Here is a 9,818-nt window from a genome sequence, read left to right on the forward strand (position 1 = left end):
AATTATATCTCCATGAATAAATGTGAGTGCACAAAAAATGGGGGGACTCAAAGGAAGGTTACTGCACAAAGTTGTCATTATCTTGCCTCCCCCTTCCTTCTTTAGCCCTGCAAACATGCATTCAAACCAAAAAGCTTTAAATTTGGCACATATTCTTTTAAAATAGATTTCATAAGATGCCAGTTGTTCCACATTTACAGTTTGTTGTTTTAACACCAAGATTTGTCATGTTTCTTAGGTAGTCCTGCCTTGCTGTGCTTCATTCACAAATATACACATATCTTGCTCATTCCCACAAGCTCTCAAAAATCTCTCAGACGCCCACAGTGTTGCAGTCTGCCCATGTTGGCAGTATTTATATCCTGAAGAAAAAAAAAACTGCCTCTTTTCCCATTGCTATAAGAAACAGAACAAAACAAGGCAAAAATCCCACAATACTTTGCCATATTGGTTTTATCATCTGTCACAAAAGAAGCATGTGACTCACAATGTCTTCAGAATCAAAGATCAAAAAGGTATAGGAGTCACCTCTCTTAACCATGAATATGTTTAACCAACTGCCCCAGGAAAGATGCCATGGACTTTGGTTATATTAAACTCAAGTCGTTGGCTCTTGATTGCAAAGGGTATTCAAGTTCATATGACAGTGATCAAGATGGAGAGAGCTATGGAGACATTTGTCCCTTTTCTTGACTTGCAAGCCTACTTAATATTTTAAAGAATAGCAAATGGGCCCTGGCTGGTGTGGCTCAGTGGGTTGATTGCCCTCCCGTGAAGGAAAAGATCACCGTTTTGATTACTGGTCAGGGCACATGCCTGGGTTGCAGACCAGGTCCCTGTTTGGGGGCATACGAGAGGCAGCCTGTCGATGCTTCCCTTAGACATCAGTGTTTTTCTCCTTTCCTTTCCCTCTCTGTAAAAATAAAATCTTTAAAAGAAAAATAACATGTTCTATTAATCATTTTCTTTGTTTTTTCAATAATAGTCATCCACTTGATAATATTTATAAAATAAGTCTTACATCTGAAATATATATTTCAGAATGTATTAATGTAAACTTTGTATGAATCAGCAGTTTGGTTATAGGAATCTATTGCTTAGCAGACTATCTTGAACATGAGTGGTTAATATATCTTAAATAATGGGTAGACAAAATTATAGAATGTCAAGGCTTTGACATTGAATTCTTTGCGAGTATATCATTCGTTCACTCAAAAAATGTTTTTTGAGCACCTTAAATGTGCCAGGCAGTAATAAGCAAAAGTCAACACAACCCTTACTCTCATGAATTTGAGTGACTGGAGATCAAGACAAAATTTAATCAAATATTCACAGAAATTAATATGTAATTTCAAACAGAGACATGATAAAGAAAAGAGACATGAAAAAACAGAATCTGGGGTAGGTTAGAGGGAGAACGAGGAGATATATACTTGAGTCAAGAATGAAAGGTAGAGTTTGAATTTATTGGACTAGGCATAGAGAGAAAAGCATTCCTGGAAGAGGAAACAACATGTGCAAAGCTCTCTGGCAGGAGAGTGTTGGAAGACCTTTTTAAAAGGCCAGTGAGCATAAAGAGCAAGGGGAGTGGTGCAGGATGAGGCTGGAGAAATCAGTGGAAGTCACGTTGTATCAGCTTATAGTCTATGGTTTAAAAAATCTAGCCTTAATTACAATAGCAGTGGAAAGCCATTGAGGAGTTTTATGTAAAGTGATGACAGGATGAGACGTGTGTTTTAAAAAGAGCACTCTGCACTCTGGAAAATACTTTGGCAGTTTCTTTCAAGCTAAAAATGGATTTACCATATGACCCAGCAATTGCATTCTTGGGCATTAATCCCAGAAAAATGAAGACTTATTTTCACACAGGAACTTGAACATGAATGTTCATAATAGCTTTATTCACAATAGCTAAAAAGTAGAAACTATCCACATAGTCTTTCAATGGGTGAATGGTTTGACAAGCTGTGGTACATCCATACCGTGAAATACTACTAAGTAGTAAAAATGAGCAAAGTATTGGCACACACAGTAACTTAGAGAAAATTCAAGGAAATCATTGTGTTAAAAAGTATCTCAAAAGGATGCATGCTGCATTTGTAATCTGCATGAAGTCACATAATTATAAAAATGCAGAATAGATTACTGGCTGCCACTGATGGGTTAGGGATCAGGAAGGTGGATGGGTGTGGCTATAAAAGAATAACATAAGGGAGTCCTGGTATCAGGGAATCTTGTGATTGTACAATTGAGTATCTTAATATCTTGATTGTGGTGGTGGTTACACAAGGTTACAAGAGTGATAAAACTGCATAGACCTACACACACACACACACATATGCACACACGCACGTATAACAGGAAAGACCTGAATAAGCTCTATGGATTGCACCAATGTCAATATCTTGTTTTTGATAGTGCACTAGAGTTGTACACCATGCTTACATTGAGGGAGGCTGGGGAAAGAATGCACAGGACTTCCCTAACCATTTGTTTGCAACCTCCTGTGAATCTATACATTTTTTTTTTAAAGAACACGGTGGCTACAGGGTGGGAAATGGATTGAATAGAGGTTAAGGTGGATATAGGGGAAACTATTGGGTGACTATTGTAATAGTTCAGAAAAAAGATAAATGATCATGGCTAGACTTGGGTGGTGGTTGTGATAGAGAAGCATGGACACATCTGAGAAATACACAGGAGGTAAAATTTATGGACTCTATGATGGATGGTATAGAAGAGGATAAATAGAATGAGTTCAAAGTGTATTTTGAAGTAAAACTATGCCCCATATCATAACCTAGAAAATAAGTATACATTTAGGACAATACAGCAAAAAAACTCAGAAAGTACAATTTTATGACAAAGCATATTCCAGAACCAAATTTGCCATTGCTATGAGGTCATGTAGGATGTTTTATTAGGCTAAAGTACGCATGATCATTGTGTCAATAATCAGTTTATTGCCTCTCAACCCCAATTTACCCTTTATTGCCTCCTCTGCAAAAATGGTGCTGTAACCTTTAATTATTTTTCTTTTGCCAACCTGCATGATGTTGTATATTGTTAGTAGAAGGTGCTGGAGAGATATTGCAAGAAGAAGAGTTCTTCTTCCTATACAAGGTGCTCCTGTTTGTAGGCTCCTACAGTACCCATGACTTCTTCAGGTTCCAGCTCTTGCAGTGCAATATTGTATACAGTGCCAGAAATCGGAAATGCAGGCAGCAGCCAGGGACAGCAGCTTCCTCTGGCACTCCCCTCAGAGTGCACAACTGTGCAGTCTCTCATCAAGTCAGGATTGCAGCCTGGAAAGAGAGGGGGGCCTCTTTTTTGGGTGCTCTATCCTAGTTTAAAGGGTAGTGGATCCTCCCCATATTTGCTTTTCTCATTATCTTTAACATTCTCTTTTCATCATCCAATCCCTCCCTACTTCTATTTCCTGCTGGGGTTAATAATTCTTTGTATTAGGACTTCTGGTCAAGATTGTGATGTAGACAGACATGGCTCACCTCTTCTCATAACCACATCAAAATTACAACTAAAATATAGAACAACCATCACTTAGAACCTTCAGAAATCTAGTCGAATGGAAGTATGACAACTACGAAATTAAAAGAACCACATCCATCCACACTGGTCGGAAAGACGCAGACGTGGAACAGGTGGTACCTCATCCATGTGTGGCAGATAAAAATTAGGGAGGGATATCTTGGGAGTGAGGAGTCCCAGACTCACAGCAGGCCCCCCAGCCCAGGGTTCCAGTGCCAGGAAAATAAGTCCCCACAACCGCTGGCTGCAAAAAACAGCAGTGATGGAGTTTATGGAAGAAACTTCTAGAACTCCAAGCGGTTCTCCTTAAAGAACCCACACACAGACTTACTCAGACTCACTTCCTCTGAGCTCCAGCACTGGGGTAGCAGCTTGAAAGGCACCAGTGGCATAAAGGGAGGAACTGATGTGTCTGGCATCAAGGTGAGAAGAGGCCATTATCCCTTTTCTAAACCCTCTCTGTACAGAGGCAACAAGCTGGTGCCATATCTGAGACTCCATCAGCCTGGTTAATACTGTTTGACTACCTTGGAGATCCCCAGAGACTCCACGCAACTTATGGGCCCACCCAAGTTTTTTTCCCATATGAATGGCTGGTCTTTGTTCATGCTTCACAGCTTCCTAAATCCTCTCAAACAAGCAACAGCTGGTCTCAGTGAGCCCCAGGCCTGGCACTAGCAGGAGCAGCCTAGATTCACAGCTTGGCTCTACCTGGGAATCTCCAAGCCAAGCCCAAGTAACAGCCTTTCAGATTGCCTTATAGCTCAGGAAGGGCTGCCTTATAGCTCAGGAAGCACAGCCCTGGGCAAAACACAAGTCAGGGTAGACTTTGGCCTTTACCACCGAGGAAAGCCCAGGGACAGTGCACCCGGAAGACAGCTACAGACCGCCTCAGAGCACCAACACCCTGCCCCTGCACAGCTGATCTTCCACAGAGGGAGGAGGTTTGTGGTAAGTGGTCAAAACCAAACCTTGCAGCTGACTGGCCTGGGTAAATCCCTCCCATTGATCTGCCAACAGCAACCAAAGCTCAACTACAAGAAGAGGGTGTACTCAGCCCACACGAAGGGTGAATCTTGAGTACCCAGCTTGGTTGATAGGGGAGGCAGTGCCATTGGACCCTACAGGACACCTACTACATTAGGCCACACTACCAAGGCATAGAGTGAAAGCAGCTCTACCTAATATGTAGAAACAAACACAGGGAAGTTGCCAAAAGGAAGAGAAAAAGAAACATGGCCCAAATGAAAGAACAGATCAAAGCTCCAGAAAAAGGGCCAAATGAAATGGAGATAAGCAGCCTATCAGATGCAGAGTTCAATACACTGGTTATAAGGATGCTCAGGGAATTTAGTGAGGACCTCAGCAGCATAAAATGACACAGTCAGAAATGAAGGATAAACTAATTGAAAAAAAGAACAATTTACAGGGAAATAACAGTAGAGTGGATTAAGCTAAGAATCGAATCAATGATATGGAACATATGGAAGCAAAAAACAACCCTTTGGAACAACAAGAAGAAAAAAGAATTAAAAAAAAAAAAAAAAGGAGGATAGCCCTGTCTGGTGTGGTTCAGTGGGTTGAGCACTGGCCTTTGAACTGAAAAGCTGCTGATTTGAATCCCGGTCAGGACACATGCTTGGGTTGTGGTCCCCAGTTGGGAAAGAGCAAGAGGCAACTAATCAAAGTTTTTCTCACACATCGATGTTTCTCTCCCTTTCTTTCTCCCTCTCATCTCCTCTCTCTGAAAATAAATAAATAAAATCTTTAAAGAAAAAGAGGAAAGTATAAGCAGCCACTGGCCGACTTCAAGAAGTCCAACATTTGCATCATAGGGGTACCAGGAGAAGAAGAGAAAAAGTGAGAAATTGAAAATCTATTTGAAAAAATAATGAAAGAAAATTTCCTTAATTTGGCAAAGAAATAGATATGTAGTCCAGGAAGCACAGAGAGTGCCAAACAAGATGGATGCAAAAATGCCCACTCCAAGACACATAATTAGAATGCCAAAGGTTAAAGATAAAGAGAGAATCTTAAAAGCAACAAGAGAAAAGCATATATTACCTACAAAGGAGTTCCCATAAGACTGTCAGCTGATTTCTCAAAAGATATTTTACAAGCTAGAAAGGACTGGCCTTAAGTATTCAAAGTGATGAAAAGCAAGGACCTACCACCTAGATTACTCTATCCAGCAAAGCTATCATCTAGAATTGAAGGGCAGATAAAGTGCTTCCCAGATAAGGTAAAACTAAAGGAGTTTATCATCACCAAGCAACTATTATATGAAATGCTAAAGGAAATTATATAAGGAAAAGAAGATCAAAACTACGAATATTGAAATGGCAATCAATTCAGAATTATTAGCAATTGAATCCTAAAAACAAACTAAGCAAAGAAGCAGAACAGAAACATAGACATAGATATGGGGATCATTTGAAGGGTTATCAGCTGGGGGAGAGAACAGGGAGAATGGGGGAAAAGGGATCAAGACCTACAAATTGATAGGTACAGAATAGGAAATGGAGAGCCAAAGAACTTATACACATGACCCATGGACATGAACAATGGTGGGGGGATTGCCTGAGGTAGAAGGGGTGCTGGGTGGAGGGGAGGCTTTGGGGGACAAATCAGGACAACTGTAAGAGCATAATCAACAAAATATAATTTAAAAATAAAAAATAAATATAATAATTCTTTGTATTAAATTTACTCTATTTAAATTGTGTGATTTTTGTGTCTGGATTGAATCCTGGCCTATACAAACGTCTTCTAAGATTTGCTGTTGTAATTCCCTGTATTGTCAACAAGGGGATGCTGGATGTGGCTGACCAATAAATAGAGTTTGCTAAGATGACCACAGTTTCACTTACATCATGGAAGAATTCAAACTAATGTTGCAAAACTTTCAAACACCTAGAATTGGGTTTTATGTTTCTTTCTATTCAATTTAAAACAAATCTATGATTTTCAATGTTAGAAAATGGAACTTATAGCAATATTTTCTTTTTTTCTGAAAAGAAATGTTTACATGTTAATCTAAACCAACTTAGAGTCTTTATGCTTAAATGCTCCACTATCTACTTCCCACAATATAAACACATAAAATTTGAGATGTAAAATACTCAAGGCAAAGACTGTAAAATACTTCAAAACAAGGAGGTTAAGTAGATTCCAAGGGCAAGGATGTCTAAAGATAGAAATTAGTACTTCTTTCTGCAGCATGTGACAACATTGATATTTCTCTCTCTTTTTGATTGCCCTAACACATCTATTTTTTTTTCTTGCCTTCTCTATTTCCTTTACAGGCTCCTCTATCTCTGTCCACATTTTAAAATATCAGTATTTCCCTGGATTCTGTTCTTGGCTCTCATTTCTCATTGTTCCTGGGTGAGTTTATCCATTCTTAGGTAATGTCTCCTTCATTTGTATCTGAAGCCTAGTTATGTCCACTGAACTCCAATGTCCTTTGTGTGATTCAAGTTCTAGTCTAGGGGTCAGCAGAATACTGACTATGGGCCAAATTCAGTACACTGTTGGCTTATATACATAAAGTTTTACTGGAACACAACCACACCCACTTCTTTACATATTATCCATAGTTGCTTTCCTAACATAGTGGCAGAGTTGAGTAGTTGTGACAGAACATATGGCCGGTGAAACCTACAATATTAACTGGTCCTCCACAGAATAAGTTTACTGAGCCTTCTTCTAGCCTAAGCTGTACCTACTATTGAGTTTTAGGTAAGACAGAGCATGTATTTTTATTTATTTTTTTAAACTAAAAAAAAAAAAAAAGATTTTATTTATTTATTTTTAGAGAGAAAGGAATGGAGGAAGAAAGAGAAGGGGAGAAACATTGATGGGTTACCTGTGTTACACACCCCAACCAGAGACCAAACCTGCAACCCATTGACCCTGAACAGGAATTGAGCCCATGAACTTTCACCTTCCAGGACCACTCCCAACAGAGCCACACAAATCAGGGCTGAGTATGTATTTTTAAATAGTAGAGTAGACCTACCAACAACAGATTTACCTGCATCTCTCTATGAGAGAGGGATTAAAGATTTAGATTACCTCTAAAATTCATAACCAAGTTCCATGGATAAAGACTTCAACAGCAAGGTGAAGGTATATTTTGTTAAGGATTCTATCACACTGGGGACATAAGAAGTCTAGTGCACAATGATTATTGCTGTAGAATCACCTAGAGAGCATAAAGAAAGATTTCAGACCTCATTCCCAGAGATTCTGATTCAGAAAATCTGGGGAGGAACTTGAATCTGAAACTTTAGAATCCTCTCTTGGTAGCTGTGATATGTAGCAAGTAAGTCATCAGAATGTGGAAGACAAATTGATCTAAAAATCCATGACCAAGTAAGATGGTCTTTTTATTCTTGATGAATCATTAAAAAGAGGCCAATTCACTTCCCTTGATTTACATATTATTTCTGAATCTCTAGTTTTAGGAAATTACTCTAAGAATTCAAAACCGCTTAGCAACGATTTTTCTCAACCACTCTTCTTGCACTAAGGATTATATAATAAAAACTCTATGTTTCCATATTGATTGATATTTTCAAAGTGCTTTCACGTCTTCTCTCAACAATCCAGTGAGATAGAGTGTAAGAGCCAATTTGCTTTATCATTCTTAGCATTTGCTTGGGCCTTATCACACTTGCCAAACCCTGTCAATCCAGTCTGCCCAGGGCCACTTCCAGACTGTTTATTCATGCATCCTTTTAACAAAAAAAAAAATTTTGAACACTTGCCAGTCATTGTTAGGTACCAGAGGATACAGTAGCAAACTGGATAAAATGCCTGCATGGAGCTTTTATTCTACTTGTGGGGAGACTTCCAGATGTGCCTTCTGTATGAAAAATTTCCCTAGTTTATCCTAGTCTCAATCTTCTAATCAGGAATTTCCCCCAAAAGTTACTAGAGAAAGGGTAACATTTGTAACCTGGCCGGGCCATATCCTCCCTTGTAACAAACCGATATTTTGCTGCTCCTGTGGTGCTTGTCTGTTATGTACCTGTTAAAACTCCATACATTGGCTTCAAGTTTACATCTGTATGTGCAGTTGACTGAGTTATACGAGTCTTGTCTCCAGAATGATGTGACTCCTGTTTGTGATTAGTTCTAACTCCTGATATGAATAATGAATGCTTTTTAATGATTCTGACATCAAAATAAACCCAGAATCTCGCCTGATTGAAGATTTGAGCCTGAACCTACAGATTCTCTTTAGTAGGATAACTGGAAAGTCTAACAACAAATAGGGTGAACAGTTTCGTAAAAGTAAGCTGAATAATGTCAGAGCTAGAAGAGACCTCAGAGAGGTAACTCCACTGCCTTTCAGAGATCAGAAATCTGAGACTCAGAGAGGTTACGTACGTTGCCTTAGGTCACAAAGCTCAACTGATGGACATATAGGTAACCAGTGACCAAATCCAATCTACAAGCACATCGCGGGTCCTTCTAAAATTTAACGTCTCAATTAAGTCCATCTTTCTCATCGTTTCTACTCCTTTCTTGTATTAATTCCGCATCACTCTTTTTTAAAGAGTAAAGTTGTTAAAACTTGAAGTTGGGGCATTCCACAAACAGGTGTCCAAATCTGGACACGGAGTCAGGGAATGTGGGTGTCCACATGTCCGCCGAGAACTCTACAGCTCCCACTTAGAAAGTTTTCTCTGATTGTGCGGTCCTTTTTCAGATCCCTGACTGTCAGGCCGTGATGCCTGCCGTGGCCTCCGGAGAAGTTCGGAGATGCCACTGCCTCGCAGAAGCCGCCGGGGCGGGGCGGGACGGCCCCTCGGCGCGCGCCGCTCGCCCCGGCTACGAGGGCCGCGGGCCCGCGAGCCCCGGCGCGGAGCGAGAGGCGCGCGCGGGCCGTGGGGGCTGGGCTGAGGCGGAGCGCGAGGCGGTGGCGGCGGCGGCAGTGGCGGGAGGCGCGGTGGGACCAGGCAGCGGCCCCCGCCCCCCGAAGTCCGTCCCCGCGCGGCGCTGGGGAGCCCAGGGCGGGGAAGCCGCGGGACCGCGCCACGTCCGTCGCCCGCCCCAGAGCGGGTTTTGCAGGCGGATCCACGCTGGGGGCTTTTGTGTCTGCGACTCGGGAGCGGCGAGAGCGCAGACCTCCTCCTCAGAGGGCGCTGTGAGTGCGCCGCCAGGGCCCGGCCGCCCGCTCCTGCCTCCCCTGTCAGCGGCTCCTCAGGCGGCGGCGGCCACGAAGAAGAAGGAGTGGGAGGAGAAGGCGGCGCACTAGT

This window comes from Pteronotus mesoamericanus, unplaced genomic scaffold (assembly GCF_021234165.1).
Source record: "Pteronotus mesoamericanus isolate MK-2021 breed Mesoamerican mustached bat unplaced genomic scaffold, CSHL_Meso_final contig_164, whole genome shotgun sequence".
Classification (NCBI taxonomy): Eukaryota; Metazoa; Chordata; class Mammalia; order Chiroptera; family Mormoopidae; genus Pteronotus; species Pteronotus mesoamericanus.